Source organism: Vipera ursinii (assembly GCF_947247035.1).
Source record: "Vipera ursinii genome assembly, chromosome: 2".
Classification (NCBI taxonomy): domain Eukaryota; kingdom Metazoa; phylum Chordata; class Lepidosauria; order Squamata; family Viperidae; genus Vipera; species Vipera ursinii.
The window spans coordinates 217,141,660-217,160,811 of NC_139513.1; the positions used below are offsets into that span (position 1 = coordinate 217,141,660).

Consider the following 19,152-nt stretch of genomic DNA (forward strand, 5'->3'; position numbering starts at 1 on the left):
AGCCAAAACCAAAATCTTGACCAAATTAGGAATTCACTTTCCCAATGATTAAAATAAGGAGAGGGACTTGTATAAGGTAAGCTTATTGGATAATGTTATTGGGTATGTGTATGTTTATGGATAATTTTTGCACACAGCCAAATATTTCACCTGTTTATATACCATTACTTCAACTTATTTTGAAGGAATTCATGTACAAATATTTTAAATAATCGGAAACTGACAATATTCCAGGATCTTGGGCTATGCAGTGTATGCATTGATAAACATGATTGTTAGTGGGAGAATGTGAAGCTGCTCCAAATTAGTGATATACTGTAAATCTACCTACAATAAATCTGTGCCTCTCTGTCAATTCTCTCTGGCTATAGTCTCTTTCTGAGTTTCAGTTGCATGTTTATTTCAGAATATGTTGCATTAATACATTTTACCATTTTAAAGCATTAAATAAATGTTACGGATTATTAAATATTTGCCAGACCTACGGACAACTGAGAAGACATTGCTCTTTAATTAGGAATATGTGCAAATGTAATAGATGAACAAGGGAAAGGGACTGAAAGTTAACGTGGCCTGCCAGCAGCTAACCTAAGTGAATTAAATTGATCCTTAAGGTACTGCCATCCACCACTCAGAAATACCATAATAAGCACCTATTACAAGAAAGGACTCTTTTAAGATAAAGCAAAACCAGTTAAACTATATTTATGTTCAACAAACCGTCTCCGTGTGGCTGTTTGCAAGTAGGATTTTTTTTTAGCCTTTTCCTCTCCTTTTGCTGCACAGCTGTCACTTGTGCCAGCAAAATACCAGTCAGGGGAGGGGGGGGGAAGATGGAAAGCACCCTGCTAAAATCGTGTCACGTAGCACTAATTCATCTGCTCTCATTAGAGTGAGCGAGGGACAGCAGTGATGGCCAAGAGCTGCACTCCACACATGACACACGAACAGTTTGGGGAATAGAAAATTGCTTTCTCAGGAAGCCCAGCCAATTAAGGACTTGACCATATTGAATGTCAAGTGTTAATTTAGGTTTTTCTTCATTTTCCCAGTAGTAATACGGGTCCTGTGATGAGCAAATACATGTCAAGTAAAAGTTGATTGCATGAAGGACCCAGGTATTATATGTCACTGACAAGTCACAGATGCACTCTAGTCTTTTAACCCCTTAGGTGAGTCAGGCTGTGGGTGAGGGGCAGAGAAAGAGGGATTAACTGTACTGTAACGATAAGAATAGATCACTTGTATTAGGGGAAACCCTAGGAAATTAGACAGAAATAATAATAATGTGTGTAAGGAGGACCAGTCTTGCACTCAGCAGGTAAAGACGACACCAGTAGTTTGGGTTATTAGATTTAAAAACAAACAATTCAATATCCCAAGTGCATTATAGACCTCTGTGAAGTACCGTGCCTTGTTTGCGGTTGCAGGAAACTAAAACAAATCAAATTTATTCTTCGTGACCAAAGATCAGCATAAGAAAGGAAAATCTTTCAACTTATTCCTCCGTTCCATAAAAGTTGAAAAACATTGTTAGAAGGTTACTTAATTTTGTACTGATTTTGCATATGTGGACCAAGAATCTTCTTTCTCCCCATTCCTTTGCTTTGCAAAGGATCAGTTTCAACTCTCCTTGAATCTCATTTTTGTTCACAGGATATTAGTTCCATGAGGGCAAACCCCCACCCCAAATCCCACGCCTTTTCTGTACTACCAGGCTGTCGTGATACTCGTTCTTTCCTGAACCAGTTGCTGGTTCTCTTCTTTTTAGTGGAGGGAAAGATGTCTACTTTAAAACTCGTCTGTAGCATCTAATTTCCATTCATCAGCATATTATTTACATATGAATGTTGTGAAAATAAGGGAGTGTCTGTTTCTGTTTTGAGCGCGTAACTGATGTGCACACAATAATACGTCCACAATGACCTCCTAGGCGTTTATTGTTAAGCTCCCCCTCACTGTAAACATAGTCATAAACAAGTCAAGCTAATAGTCTGAAATCATTGAAGAAGCCGTTTTTCATTTCGAAACCGCAGTGTCTGATTTCTACCTTTTGCGATATAACATCATCAATAATTTCTCTTAATTTTGCATGCATATATATATATATATATATATATATATATATATATATATATATATATATATCCTGTCTGTGTGTGTGTCTGTGTCTCTCTCTGTGTGTATGTATATATGTATTTTAAAAAAAGAATATACTAAATTTTTATAACTCTTATTCTGTACTAGAAATCAAGACTTCAGCATTGATTTTTCTCATTCAGAAGGATTTAAAATGTAATCCTTGCCTTTTATATTTTTCCCAATGATTTATTTTCATCTAATATATTGACATTTAAGTCAACAATGATTTGATTCTAACATAACAACAGAATGAACCGGAAACAGGTATGAGAGTATTACCTATAAGCATTACTAGCTGAGCTTCATAGGAAGGAGTACAAATTAGATATGAGATTAGGTAAGATTCCCCACCCTCTTAACATAGTTCTTTTCTTTTGTTTAGTGAAACAAGAAAGAAAAATTAACCAAGTTGCATGTGGAATAAACAACTAGACACTACATAAACCAAATGCTTACTGTAAATCAGACTTTTATTCATATTTACAGAAGGTTTTATTATTATTTAATTTCAGCTTCTTTTCATGAAGGATGCCTACATTGTTATCTGTGTAAGAGTACTATCCAATTGAGAAGGTGATGCTTTTGACATCATGCTAAGGACTAACCGCAATGAGGCTACATAGGATTTTATCCTATTAGGCAGATCTAGGCATCCTTTAGAAGGCATGGAAGAATTTTTCTGTATCAGAGCATCAAAATGTTGCAATTCTTTAAGCAGCTGATAGCTCTCTCTATTCTGTGCACTGTTTCTGACATTCCGTTACTGGCCATAAGAAGAACAACAATCTTAATTCACTAAGCAGTGAATGTCATTGCAGTGCAGTACTTAATTATGGCCTTAACCTATATGAGGCTCCTGGAATTTTCTTCAAGCGAATGTTGGTGATGGCACCTTTTGGTTGCTGATTCAAGATTCTCTTCTATATAGGATGCCACTTTTGACTGATGGTGCTCGGTGCAATCAGCCACTGATAGGTAACGGCCCTTCCTTTTGCTGTTTTTTTCTTTTTGAATTTTCTCACTCCCCTCCCCCTCAAGAGGGTCGTCCACTCCCCATTTGAGTTCTGTTTCCCAATGCTTAAGCAGAAGATGTCTCCCTTTGCACGTGTTTTTGATAAATTTAAGAAGTCAAACAGCTGACACAGATGGATAATCCAAGCGTATAGGGTGAAGAGTTATAAATTAACACATTATTCCCTCTTAATGTGAAATACTTGAGAATGCGTTTTCTGAGTCCCCTGACATCCACCCAGTGAGGGTTCGTATTGTACTTTTCAAGTGGCATTGATTTGTTAAAGCGCTGAATTAGCATCTTAGGTCAGCTGCCTATTCTACTGTTATGCTGGACTCATTGTCTCTCTCTCTCTCTACCTCTCCCTGCATTGCATCCTGCTGCCTTGGCCACACACAGGGCTGCAGCCTGCTCACCCTCAGGCTTTTTTTCTTCCCTACCTCTTTTGCCACTGAAGCTATATGCAAAAGTAAGCAAAGGGGCATCATACCTGAAGCATGAATCCTATCCATACATTAACCAAAGAAGATGCCATAATAAAATTTGCTTGGCTAGATACAGAAAAATGAAGGAGTTTCAGGATGCCTATGCAGTTATGCATTGAGTTCATATTCTCTCCCCCTCTCCTCTCCCCTCCCTTCCCCTCCCCTCCCCCTCTCCCTTCCTTTCCTTTCCTCTCCCCTCCCCTTTCCTCTCCCCTCCCCTCTCCTCTCCTCTCCCCTCCCCCCTCCCCTCCCCTCTCCTCTCCCTTCTCTCCCCTCCTCTCCCCTCTCCTCTCCTCTCCCCTCCCCTCTCCCCTCCTCTCCTCTCCCCTCCTCTCCTCTCCTCTCCTCTCCCCTCTCCCCTCCTTTCCTCTCCCCTCCCCGCTCTTCTCCCCTCCTCTCCCCTCTCCTCTCCCTTCCCCTCTCCTCTCCTCTCCCCTCCTCTCCTCTCCCTTCCTCTCTCCTCCTCTCCCCTCTCCTCTCCTCTCCTCTCCTCTCTTGTGATTTTCTTCTACCTTGGGACTATTATCACTAGGAGAAGAAAGCTTTATTTCCGTGCAGGATAGCTAGCTCTTATGTAGGGTTAATCACATGTACAAAGACCAGCAATGCTTTGCACTTGTGCCCTTTTGAAATGTGCATTGTTATTTAGTCATTTGGACATTGTTGGAACCTAACTTTAATTTTGTTTTGGCATTTTTAAAAAATATAAAGACAACTATAAATGTCCTCTTTTTATTACTTCTGCTTCATCTGTTTCTACATGGTGTGATCCTCTGGCATTTCATGGATCATGAAATGATGTGAAGTATTATGTAAACTACTTTAATAATATAATTTCTGGTAAAAAGGTTATGTTCATAAAATTAGCAGTAGATTTCATTTCATTTACAATTGGTAATACAATGATGATATTCTGATTTATGTATTCTTAGAATGATAATTTGCAACATTTTTGTAATCCTACAAGAGGTTTTCTAGTAGAAATATTGTGGTTGTATCTTTTTCTCTGTCTTCTAATTATATTCCTTTTATCATTTGTTTTGTGTTGGTTGATAGTTCTTTTACTTTTTATATTGATAGGTTGGGCAAAGACCAATCTGTAATTGACTAGCAATGTACATTATATATTGTGGAAGCGTACACAAAAAAGGACACATGAAATTATACCTCCTCTATCCATATTTGATAAATGTGGGTGTTTCTAATAAGTTCCTAAATCTCCATAGTTTTTAAAACCTCTCCTTAGGAGATGTACACTATCACCCAGCCATTGCCATTTGAAATATGGGAGAGATCATCTCTATGTTGCATTTCAGCTGATGGCTGCAGAGGCCAACCTTATGTGGGCTATGAAGCTAAGCAAAGTTAGGCTGGGTTTGTATTTGGATGAGAGACTCAAGGAAATATGGGGTTCTAACCTGAACTGAGAAATAAAGAGCCCCAGAATAAGAGATCATTTCTGTGTTGCTGGCAGAAAGGTTGTATACGTATCAAGATAAATGCAAGAGCGACTTTTTACTAATACATTGAGGTTTTTTTTTTGTTATAATCATATATAAATCATATCTTTATTTATAGTCATTATAATATGGTGGCTTGTGAAATCTGGCACAGAATCTCAATTACCGTAATTACTGGCAGCAAACCAGAACAGAAACTATAATTTTCCTGCTTCATTCAAAATTGATTTGCTAGATACGTAACTACTTCCCTGTCTCTCCTTTTTCATTACTAGCCTATTTCCCATACCTTGTTCTGGTTATGTGCTGGCAAATGGCAAACTGAGAATGATGTAGGGAGATAAAATGCCCCATCTTTCCTTATAATGAAGTGGTATCCCTTACATTCTTCACTCGGCTCTTGACTTTCATGCATCTTTTCTGAACTCTGTTCTGAAGACACATTCAGCTTCTATAACTGTTAGGGATATCCACTCTATTTTATGCAGACAGCTGACTTTCCTTTGTAACTACTTCCTGTTGTCTTTTGTTTTTCCATAATAATCTTCTTGGTTATTGTAGCCATGATTAGAAACTCTTGTAGTGGAATCGAGAAAACGTTACAAGAATCTCAGATATAAGAGGACAGTCTTTCAGTCTTCCGAGAAATTATTTCCTACTTGAGAAATAAGATTTCTGTACATGCCACTGATTTACATTATTTATTTTAGAAGAAAATTCTTTTTAAAAAAAAGAGAATAAAGAGCATTGTAAGTGCTATATGCTAGGCAATAGTTTTACATTACCCATGCTTTAATCGTAGTTGTTGCAATCAAGGAGGTCATGTTTCTTGGTCTGAGGTACAATCAACCAGAGATAGTCACTGAACAATTAAGATTTGCATGCTAAAGCTCATAGGAAAGAACTTAGTAGGAATTCACTAGGGAAGCTTTAGTAAATAATTGCTGATAGGAGAATGAGTTAAATTAGTGTGGTCTGGTTGAGGTGAAGGGATTAAACAAATTTGTATCTCCAAGGTGTTTAATGAGCTAATTAAACTGGAAATAAAAATAATATTATATTATTATATTATATTATATTATATTATATTATATTATATTATATTATATTATATTATATTATTATTGTTAAAATGAAAAAGTAAAATATGAGAAAACAAACTCATAGTTTTATGCTAACAGATTATTTTTTGTCAAGGACAGTGAATGTGTTGTACCATATAAGACAAACCAGATCCATGAGATGCCATATATGCATATGTATTTTATTTATTTTATTTATATTGGGCTAGTACAAGTGTACCTCGTCCTTTTCAAGCTTTTTTAATAGTACGAAGTTGCCTTGGAGCACCATCTGAATGATTGTGAAGATAAATCTTTGACATTTTATAGAAAAGAAGCAGAAATTATGGTTACTGTGTAATATATAAAAAGTCATTATTGCACAAAATCCTCTTGAATTCTCAGAGGGAGGAAAAGATAGAGTTTGTCCTTCTAAGACTAAATTCCTCTTATCTTTTTTAATATCAGTATCATCAGCAATTCCAAGGGGAAACTCCATAGGAAGTCTGAAACACAACAATTTCAAGCATGTGCTCAAAAAGTGATGATATTTGTTAGGTGAAACAACTAATCTAGAATACAATGAAGGTAAAATGATGAATCTAAGGAAGAGCATTGAAGGGATGTGCTAAGAAGGGTATAAAGTATGAAATACCTATTCTCTAAAAATAATACGATATTTCTGAGATGTTCAGTCCTCCTGAGTTTGAAAACATTTGCTGATTATTAAGTGCATAAAAACTTGAAGTTATCATCTATGCACAATTTCTTGGGAATAAGTCCTATTAAACGTGCTTATTCCTTCTAAACTTGAAGTTATCATCTATGCACAATTTCTTGGGAATAAGTCCTATTGAACGTGCTTATTCCTTCTAAGTAGAGATGAGGAGTTTGCACTGGAAGTCTCTAAAATAGCTCAGGCAAGTGTCTATACTGCTAGCCGAGTAGTTCAATGCATTTTGCTTACCCTTTGTAATGAAAAATAATAGAATAAATCTACTTTCTCCTGCTCCCAAAATTGGTCATGAAAGTGGAAGGACCCTCTGGAAGACGAGGAGTTCTAAATAACACGTGACCCCTTGGATCATCATTTTAAAGATATTTCCTAACCTAAACAGAGAAACAGAATAATCACAGTTTCCTTCCTTTCCTCGTTTCCTTCTTCCCTCCCTCTCTGTCTCTCCTTCCTTCCTCCCTCTCTTCCTTTTTCCCCTTCCCTCTCCCTTCCCTTCTCTCTCCTCTCCCTCTTCTCCCTTCTCAGGAGATGCCTCTTTCCCTCCCTCCCTCCCTCCCTCCCAGCATTTAAAACGATTGCTGCCAGATGGGAGACAGATCTAGGGGGTGCATGAGTGGCCAGCACAGTGCAAGTGAAGCCGATATTATGGTGATGATGAAAAGTCATTATCTGAGGGTACACCATTTCTCCATTGACTTTCTCCCTGCAAGCTTCCCACAAGCAAAAACTATGCTGATGAGAAGGTGACAAGAAGCATTGGCAATCATATCACTCCTAAATGGGTTTCCATTGACTATGAGGATCACATGAACACAGTTAACCATGGCAATGTGGCAGTGCTGAAGCAGCAAAACAAACAAACAAACAAAAACCCCTAAATTTCATTCCTTTGGAAGTAATTGGTCCTGCAATTCTGTAAGTTTTATCCTGTGATGCTGCATTTCGCCCAGTTGAAGGTGACAAACTATCAAACAGACACTAGTGTTTTAGTAGCATATGGATTGGTGAGGAATTGGAGATTTCTCCATGTGCTGTAATACTTGCAGAGAGCAGTTTTATCCAAGCTGGAAGCCTCCATGGCAGGGTTCCTCAACCTTGGCAACTTTAAGACTTGTGGACTTCAAGCTTTGCTGGCTGAGGAATTCTGGGAGTTGAAGTCCACAAGTCTTAAAGTTGCCAAGGTTGAGGACCCCTGCTCTATGACACTATTTTGATTTGGCTACCGATTTGGGTGACGGTGATCTGAGGTGGCTGTCTGTCTGTCTCAGGCTAGGAGTGCCCAAAGAGAAACCTTAACTGAGAGACATTGATTGCCTCACTTATCTCTCTTTTCAAGGCTCCGCAGCTTTCTCTTTTGGTTCCTTAGCCCTGAACTGGCTCCAAGTGCTGAATAAGAAGGAATCCATATTGCTTTTGTTGAGGGGAAAGAATTTCCCAGATATGAATCAAACCAGTTAATTTTGCAGTTAATTTTGACATGTATTGGAGGATGCAGCTACATTTGTTGTTCCAAGATGTTTATGTAGAAATGTGTGTGTGTGTGTGTGTGTGTGTGTGTGTGTGTGTGTGAGTGTGTGTGTGTGTGAATATATGACAATTAATAAATTATTTTGTTACAGAAATTCAGGGATCCTGACTATGGTACTCAGATTCCAGTTCATTGTTGAGGAGATCTCTCAAGAAGGAAACCATTTTTCAATATTGGTTATAGGTTTTTTTTTTCTCCCCAGGAAAAGCTGCTTTTTGAATCTAGTAAAGCTGCATGTATTATTTTGGCTAATAAGGTTTCCACATCATAGTCAGTTGCCCCAGTCTAGCTAAAGTTATTAACACACTGCAATAAAATATGTGACTTCTCACAAGTAAACTCCTCTGAGTCTTGGGCAAAAGACTTCAGCCTTATGTCACTGAAATATGCATGACTTGTCCAATTAATTTTAGTATGAATTAATGGCTAATGCATTAAAATTAGTTTCATTGTTGCTTATATGGGGCATAATGAACAGAACATAAATTTAAATTTAAATAATAACATTACTTAAATATCTTTATATCTCAAAAGGAAAAAAAACAGAAAAATGGATTTAAATTTAAATTGATTAAAGAAGCTTAATTTTCAAGGAAACAGTTGTGAAAATTTATTAGCTATCAGCAGGGTTTGAGATGATTAATATGGACTTAAGGTGAATTTAAAACGTAATTTTAGAGAGAATCACAGCATAGAATAGCCTTCCTTCCTTCCTTCCTTCCTTCCTTCCTTCCTTCCTTCCTTCCTTCCTTCCTTCCTTCGCTAAATTCTGGAAATATCCAGCAGAATTAAGAGTAAAACCAACACGTGTGCAAAACTATCTGGACAAGATACATACAGATACAGTTACACATAATGTAGATTACTCAGTTGTAGCTAGATTTAGACTTGGATTAGATATTACCAAGCACCAAATTACCATCATCGTGAGTAATATTCCTGGAGAGCATTCCATAATTGAGGTCATATCAATGAGAAGACAAATATCCTGAGGACATCTGAAGAAGATTCTCCAAAACAGCAAAACAGGTACTCCACTCATGTCTGGGGGAGTAAAAATGATGTCATACATGTAGAATTATCTTTCTCATCCTGCATGTTTGTGCAATAATAGATAAATATCTCTATAGTATAAATGTCTCTATAATGCAGGCCCTGAAGAAGTACACCTTCTGTTGTCTATGGAGATTCTCAGTCGTGCAGGTCATGGTTGTCCTAAAGGTGCTTTTTCAAGAGGCAACTGAACTTGTGGGTTTGTCCTGAGGGGGGGGGATTGTCCTGACCCTGAGGATACAGACAAACCCCCAAGTGGCATCAATGAGTCTCTAAAAGAATGCAAATGACCAGCTGTCTGCAAGGAATATAAATCCTTCCATTCCCCACCATCCAGTCAGAGCTGAAGAAGCTTCTTGGATGAGAAGCAAAATCTCTTTCTGTGAGTCCATGGTCTCAGGGTGGGGAATCTTCCTGTATCAGTTTTTAAGGAAAGCTGGGCATGTCATCCTGCCATAGTAAAAGCTCTCTGGTGGTTGGGCATTCTGAGGTTACTTAAGTATGCCATTGGGGGGGCAGAGTACCTGTTGGATTCATGGCAATAAAAGTGGCACATGTGCTAGATCCAATTGGTGCTGTGTGTCTGCTACATACTATTTAATGGTTGCTTTGCCCTGATCTCATCCCATGGTGAATGAAAGACCTGGAGAAAAGTCCAAGGATGAGATTTTGGTTGCTCCTGCCTTTTTCCATCTGGACTGAAAGTCATCCATAGTTAAGAGGGTAAGGCCCGAGCCACTAATTGATTACAGTCAACTAGGTTCCACTTTCAAGAGGCTTATCTCTAGGATGGTATTAAAAACACATTTTGTTGGATATGAAGGCCCTAGAAATTTGGGTTGAACAAGTTTTAAAGGTACAAAATTGGAGAAGGGACCCAGCTGGGCATCATAAAGAAGTTGTGCTATTGTCTTGGCTTTGAATAACTTTAGTGCTGCAGGAATAGAGTGGCTATCTCCTGTCTTAGGAATTTAAGGATGGTAGATGTACTATTCTCATGTATCTGAAATGTAAGTCCTGCTCAGAATTGTGGCCATCTCTTTTCCAGGAGTGGCTCCTGGAACATCCATAAGGTAATAAATGTATAATAAAACAAATATAATAAAATATAATAAAAATGTTCTGGGTCAGTCCAAAAGCTCGTCTATTCAAGCATTCTATGTCATGTAAAGACCAGATGTATCTTGAAACCTTGTAAATAGGTCAACAGCACCTCTGAGATTAATCTATGAATTAGAATATGGATATCCATTTAATTTCATCAGTCTTCAAACATCGCAGCATGGCTTTTTGCTAAATATACAAATATCTCAAATATATTTTAAGATGCATTTTCATGCATTTTAAATTACATATTAATATAGAGATAGTATGTACTTATGGATGAATATATATGTGAACATGATATGGATCAAAAATAGGATTTGCCCAGACTAGTTTATGCTAGATTTCCTATATCATGATCTTCCAATATGACATTCCTATAATACATTAAATCTTCACTATATAATTTCTAGCATTTATAAATCTCTTTCCCCCCCACTATGGATGTAAATTGACATGGACAATCAGTGGCCTTAAAGCTCCATGAACTATTGGATCTATTTCAGAAGGCCTCTGCAAGAGTTTAACTAGATTTGCTCAACTTCCTACATCCATTACCAATTAATAAAAACAGAATATGAAAATTCATATTCACCTCCTAATGGCCACACTAATATCAAATCTAGAGTAATTGAACCCGGCTTTTGTTCCAGTTTTCTTTCCACTGAAGCATGCTACTGAAATTTAATATTAGCTATGTCCATGACAGAACAGTCTTTCCCCAATCTCCTGGAAAGCCAATCCTAAAGTTCTAACAGTGGTTCTTGTGTTCTAGAAGTTTCCCTTGAACAGGAAATATATTACATTTGTTTAATTACAAATGGAGTCATGGAAGTCTGTTTCGTGCTATGTACATTAAAAAAAATAACTATATGAGGAGGAATTTTTAATTTGGGGTTCTTTTTAATTGACTACAGGGTTAATTTAATATTTTTTAATTTGGTTCTTAATTTTTGTATTTTGGATTTTTTAATTTCCTGTAAACCGCCCTGAGTCCTCAGGGAATAGGGCGGTATATAAATATAACTAAATAAATAAATAAATAAATAAATAAATATACAGAAGAATTTAATTTTAGTAGGGGATGGAATCAAAGCAGTGAGTGTATCATTTCCTCCAAACATGGATTTTACTAAGAGAAAATATTTTTGGACTTCAAAACAAAAGGAAAACTCCATGTAAGCTATTAAATGAATAGGTACAAAATCACTTACTTCCTCATGCTACTATGTTTCCTTTCTGTCATAGAATAATACTGACATTCCTGCCCTAAGAGGTTAAGAGAACTTCATTTTCCCATCAGTGTTTCCCAACATTCATAAAGAAGACCTTTCTGTTCCCTTTTAAAAATAAATATTAATTACAGAAATAATAACAGTAAAAGAAAATCTTGCCAGATTATAACTAGCTTCATCAACACTATTTTTGGTAGTCACTGCAACCTATTTCTCAAGAAAACAAGAAAACAAAGCTCAGATTAAAAGAAGTGGAAAGATGTTCAGGGTTAAATGCATAGAGCGGAATCCCCTGTACAATTAAGCACGCTTAAATGTCATTGAAACCAGCAAGACATAAATGTGTTTAACTCTCTCTGCTGGATGAGAGCCATAATATTTAATCACAACAGTACTTGTAATAAAGCCAAGCTTCTCACAACGGATGGAAGCGGCTGCCGAGAATGGAGCAGCCACCAAACTATAGCTGGATTTCCCCCCCCCCCTGTGTGTTGAAACTTTGTAAAAGTCCTAATGATGACACAAGTCTGTTGTGTGTTGTAAAGGCTGGGCTGCAGCCCTGAGTCTGTGAGGGCAAGCTCTTGTGGCTCCTCTGAGCTCCTGATGTAGGTCTGTGTAGTCCTTTCCCGTCAGAGTTAGCCCAGCCTAGCCAAAAAAACGCTGTCCTTGGCAGGGTTAAATGACAGGATGATGTAGTTTGCTGTGACTCGTGCATTCCTTTCAGGTTAAACTAGGGAAATGGCTTTGTGTTAAAATTCCAAGTCGCATGAATGTTTTATTGCCACAAATGCACTGAGGTCTCAAGGGGAGTGTGTGTGTTCAGAGATTGGGGGGGGGCGGAGAGGGGGAGAGTGTGACTTAGAGACTTGGGAACTATCAGAAAAACAGTTCCCTTGGAAAATGTTATCCAGTGGTGTGTGAAGCTGACTGGCTGTGATAGTCACTTAGAAGGGTTTCGCTATTCCCCTGTCTGTGGCTGTTTAAAATCTCTCACTCCAGACAATTAACAGCTGAAGAAAATACGAGAAGACGCACGCAGCCGAGGCTGGGAGATACAGTGAAGGAATGCGCCAGAAGAGAATTGAATTGCCTTCTTCTATATAAGCTGGCAGATCTCCGCTTCTCCGCACCCTCCTGGCTTGCTGTGACCCACCCCCAGAGCTGATTTTTCTTTTCTTTTCTTCTTTTTTCTTTCCTTCCCCCCCCCCTCCTGTCTGCTGAAGGCCAGAACTGATCTGTAAACTGTACACCACAGACCGGGAGGCCAAAGTCGTTCATGGTACTGTATGTTACCATTACTACTCCCTCATTCCTTTATCCCTTTAAAGAAAAAGAAAAAACACATTTCTTTGCAATAATGGTTTATGTGGGTCAGAAGTATTTGGTGTTTTTGTTAAGGCTGCAAAAAGACCAGAGCACATTCTTGTTGTACAGCTTTAAAAATGTAAACAGGCCAGGCAATTCTGACACCATCTCGTTTATATTAGATGCCAGTAAACGATTTCAAGCAAACTTTTAAACAATGTTGTTAATACAGAACCACTGAGGGATGGTGTGTTTGTCCTACGGCTTTTAAGTGTAACGTTGTAAAGCTTGCTGCATTTTGGTTGTTTCCTTGATTGCTTGGAATCTGTGATAAGATACATTTGGGCTGATGTCCCTCTTGTGCCTTTGATTTGTGGTACTTAACAATTCATACATTTGAATTCATTTTACATAGAAAAACTAGTAAGTTAAAATATTTGGAAATGAAGGATGCTAGAGAGGTGGAGGCTTAGAGGATCTTCAGTTGCTATTCTCTTTGTCTCAGTCTCTTTTCAAAGTTAACATTTTTCCTGTGAGTTTACTTGAGTTTGAACACACTGACACAAACACACACGCATAAATACGTATCGGGAGAGAATGTGAAGGACTTTTGATGATAGGGAATGTGTATGCATAGAGATTGTGGTCTTCATGTCAGTTTAAGCTTTCAGGCATACTTAATAACAGGCAATGATAGATAGATGATAGATAGATAGATAGATAGATAGATAGATAGATAGATAGATAGATAGATAGATAGATAGATAGATAGACAGACAGACAGACAGACAGACAGACAGACAGACTTTCTCTCTCTCTCTTTTCCCCTCCCTTCCTCTCAACTCTGAATTAATAAATAGATGAAGAACAGGGGAGAAGATTCCTGATTTGAAACTTCATTCAGTATACCCAATAACCCTAACCTTTCATTTTGAGATGCTGAAAAATGAAATTTATCAGCAAATACCCATATGGCTTTGTGTTTAAAGAGTTTGATAGTGTGGTGAATTAGGTTTACTAAGATGTCTACATTATTGAAACAGATCATGGATATGGCTTACCACTTTTTCTTAACAACAATAATGTAATTTTTTCCACTTAACAGTGATTATCTGGATAAAAGTTTGGATGTATGTAATATTTTTTAACCTTTTACATGATACTCTGTACTCTGTAAATGTGTATGTGCTGTATGTTTACACCCCTCATTTAATTTTCTCATTAGTTTTCTCATTCCCTTTTGGGGTGAGAAACACTATGCACATTGCAGAAAAAGAATTTTTAAAAAAAAGTAAGACAAAGGAATTAAGGCATAAGATAAGTATAAAAGGAAATACAGCTAAATCTAATTTATACTAACACTTTTTTTGTACTTCTCCGTCTTTACAAACCATCTTTGACTCCACCATTTCCACAAGCTACTTCATGGCTCATCTTTTTAATCTTTAAATTTATTATTTCTTTTTGGAGCTTCTTAACAATTCATTCCAAATATGAATTACTCAGTCTTCTACAGATCACTTATTTTTGTATTAATGAATTCAGCATCTATTCATTCTTGATTCAGTCTTTTCAGGTTTTATATCATAAATATTGCTTAAATAATCCATTCCTATAACATTCAACTTTTGTTTCTTGTGACCTGTTGAACTTTCACATATAAAAAGGGGATAGAAGCATACTTTTGTACAAAACTGTTTTCACTTGTTTTGAAAAATATTAATCGCTTATAACAAACCAGACCACATTTACACATCATATTTCCATCACATATGATCACTTGCTCAAGATTTCACCATATATTTTCCCATTCTTGGGAAATGTTTTACTAAAGTATATAAATTCACCTACTTGTTTCATTATTAGATACATTAATTTTCGGGTCATGAAGCAACAGTGAGAACTGGACACGGAACCACTGATTGGTTCAAAATTGGGAAAGGAGTCCGGCAAGGCTGTATACTGTCACCCTGCCTATTTAACTTATATGCAGAGCACATCATGAGAAAGGCAGGGCTAGATGAATCAAAAGTTGGAATTAAGATTGCCGGAAGAAATATCAACAACCTAAGATACGCAGATGATACCACTCTAATGGCAGAAAGTGAAGAAGAACTAAAGAGCCTCTTGTTGCGGGTGAAGAAGGAGAGTGCAAAACTTGGGTTGAAACTTAACATTAAGAAAACCAAGATCATGGCATCTGGTCCTCTCAATTCCTGGCAAATAGATGGGGAAGAAATGGAGGTAGTGACAGATTTTATTTTCCTGGGCTCCAAGATCACTGCAGATGGGGACTGTAGCCAAGAAATTAAAAGACGCTTGCTCCTGGGGAGGAAAGCCATGGCAAATCTAGACAGCACACTAAAAAGCAGAGACATCACCCTGTCAACAAAAGTGCGTATAGTCAAGGCTATGGTCTTCCCAGTTGCAATGTATGGCAGTGAAAGTTGGACCATAAGAAAGGCTGAGCGCCAAAGAATTGAGGCCTTTGAACTATGGTGCTGGAGAAGACTCCTGCGAGTCCCTTGGACTGCAAGGCGATCAAACCGGTCAGTCCTAGAGGAGATAAACCCTGACTGCTCTTTAGAAGGCCAGATCCTGAAGCTAAAACTCAAATACTTTGGCCACCTAATGAGAAGGAAGGACTCACTGGAGAAGAGCCTAATGCTGGGAAAGGTTGAGGGCAATAGAAGAAGGGGACGACAGAGAATGAGGTGGCTGGATGGAGTCACTGAAGCTGTAGGCGTGAGCTTAAATGGACTCCAGAAGATGGTAGAGGACAGGAAGGCCTGGAGGAACATTGTCCATAGGGTCGCGATGGGTCGGACACGACTTCGCAGCTAACAACAACAAATTTTCCAACCCTTAGCCCAAGCTGAATCATATAGTCTGTCTAATATTTAGTTACTCAGCCAACAGCTTGATATTATCTGCCTACAAAAATATGTGCATATTCACATCTTTAACCAACACATCTCTACAACATTACCACAAACATTCCTTATGCATTTATCCATAAAAAGATTAAACAACCAAGAAAATGGCATAATTACTGCTTGATGTTGTTTAACTATTCGTTAAACATTTAATTTATTAATTTGCGTGTATCGTATTCCATAACCAATTTTCAATTCCGTTTTCTGCAAAACATCCCATAATTCAAACTTTACTTACAGCAAATGTACAATAACTTCCTCCTGTTCCAATAAAAGAGAATATTTGTAACACAGAGTTGAAATGAGGGGTCCTTGGTGCTCTCTGAGTTTCCTTGTTTTCTTGCAGATGGTCCTTACTACCACTGATGATGTTACCTAGTTTGGGTAATGAAACGTGTGTGTGTGTGTGTGTGTGTGTGTGTGTGTGTGTGTGTGTGTGTTCTTGCCACAGTTCTTAAATGAATTATTGCAGTTGATAAGTTAGTAACTCAGTTGTTAAGTGAATCTGGCTTCCTCATTGACTTTGATTGTCAAAAGGTTGCAAAAGGTGATCACATGACCCTGGGACACAGCAACAGTCATAAATATGAACCGGTTGCCAAGCATCTGAATTTTGATCACATGATCATGGGGATGCTGCAAAGGTTGCAACTGAAAAATAGTCATAAGTCACTTTTTCCAGTGCCCTTGTAACTTTGAACGGTCTCTAAATGAACTGTTGTAAGTTGAGGACTATATATATGTGTGTGTGTGTGTGTGTCTTGTGTGTGTATCTATCTCTACATATACAATATATCTATCTATTTCTACCTTTCCCTCCCTTGGATTTCATCCCACATAATTTCAGCACTTTTACTTTTAACAGAGTCCCTTCACTTTGTTTATCCACTTCACCCACTTCAATTTTAAAATTTTGATTAAAGTAATTTTGTATTGTCTCCCTCTTTTCATTATGCACCTCCTTGCTCTTTCTGTCATTATGAAAATCAGATCATTCTTTTTTATTCACTTCTTTTCTACATGTATCTATTACAACTTATGAGTAGACCACTTATTTACTACCATTCTCATTCATTTTGGGGTTTTTTTTCTCTACTTTCTCACTCACTTCATCCAATTTTATTATTTTATTTATTGAATTTATTTGCTGCCCATTTTGTATCAAATGACCACGCCACCGTGCTATAAATTGTGATATTCACTCACACCCATCAATGTAGATGTCATTTTCTGACACATATTTTAACCTTTTCATTTATAATTAATTATAAATATATAAATTATAAATAATTTATAATTATTTAGGCAGGGACACATATAATTTTTTTAAATTTGTTTTTAACTTTTGTATTTTGGTTTTTTAATTACCCTGTAAACCGCCCTGAGTCCTTCGGGAAAGGGCGGTATATAAATGTAATAAAATAAATAAATAAATAAATAAATAAATTAAACCTAAGTCTTCATTTCACTGAACACATTCTTCCATGCCATTCCACAAGATCAAATCACCTTAATTCAAACATTTTACCTTTCTCTTGCTTCACTCTTCTTAGTTTCATAAACACATTATATACTGTATCTTCTCTTCTTTTTTATTTCATTCCCTAGTTCATGCTCTTTACCTTTTATTTCGGTACCTTCCAGGTTAGAGTGTTCAGTGTACCATAACCATTACTAGATGGGCTTGTAGATATTGGCTTCCACAGACAATCATGCTTTAGTCAATCAAGGCTGTAACACGATATGTTTCAGTAAGACAGAAAAGGTGCAGACTATATTAATCACTGTGTGTTATTCATTGTGTATATTCCACTTGTATCATTCCCTCCTAACCAAAGAGGGAATACAAATCAGTTTTGGCTTGTTTGATTAGGATGCCACAAATGGAATCAAAGCTCTAATTTATTCGAACCAGGGTTCAACTATAGTGTGTAAGCCAGTACTCATAATCTATAGAAATTATACAATCCAACAAATTTTGGTGTGTTTAATCATGTTTAAGTACATATGACTAAAATGGATTCATGGGTCCATATTGTGTATTTTTCATTGGTGGATGTGTTAATTATATATTAGATAATGTATGGTTCTCCATAGCTACTCGATCTGTTCCTCAGCTCATCTTCAGAACTTTTACCATCTTTCCATCTTACCATCTTAGAAATGGTAAAGTAAGAGAGGAGTGGCAGGAGAAAAGGAAACCTTTACTATAGTAAATTTATTATGGTAATCATGTCAAAAAGTTAGTGAAAGAATGAATAATTAAAAACAAGAATTACTGTTATTCATATTACATTATGGGTATGCAGTATACTTTTTATAAAGTCATCTAGTCATCTCATCCATTGTTTAGGAATTACTTATTCTAAATATTCAGATTATATCAGCATGTCTCTGTTCTTTTAGGTGCACAAGTATTTGGCACTGAATACTCATTTTAAACCCACAATTCTTTAAATGTTTGTTATAAAAAATATTACTGTATGCCAATAACAGAAGTTGCAATCAATTGGCTTATATTATTGTAATAGTCAATGACTTGACTACTAGTAGATTTTTTTTTTGAGCTATTGAAAGCATTTGGGAATCTCATTATTTTTTTAATATATACAGAATGGTCCACATGCATTTGTGTGATATATTTATTTTGTGTGTATAAGGCAAGCAATTATGTCATAAATATAAGTTTAATCTGATTACTATGCTTTTTATGATGGTCTAATAGTAATAGCAGCTTTTTAAAAACTTATATTGACAAAGTTTATGGAGCCGTAAACTTAAAAAACAATCAGCTCTATAGCAAAACCATGATTTATATCTTGATTCAGTCCTTCGGATTTCAGAAAATCTCATTAGCATCACATACTTGATAAGAGTTACTCATTTACAGCTGTATATCTTCAGCTTCAAGCTATTTTAAATGCATGGTAGTCTAAGAATTTATTCTGACATGCTGCACATGAAACATTTTAATTGATTAACCAAAAAGAAAAGTGGCAAATTATATATTCCTTCTATTCTGCATGTTTTAAAAACAATTTGCAAATTGATATTTAATTGTAATAAATTATGAATACTTCCCTAAATGCCATGGC

General features: G+C 36.8%; 1 protein-coding gene across 1 annotated transcript in view; it reads left to right on the forward strand.

The window, feature by feature from the left end:
- BNC2 (basonuclin zinc finger protein 2) overlaps nt 1-19,152 on the forward strand; it is a gene marked incomplete at its 5' end in the record, with an annotated part of 300,006 nt that overhangs the window by 18,336 nt on the left and 262,518 nt on the right. The gene's annotated exons all lie outside the window — the stretch shown is intronic.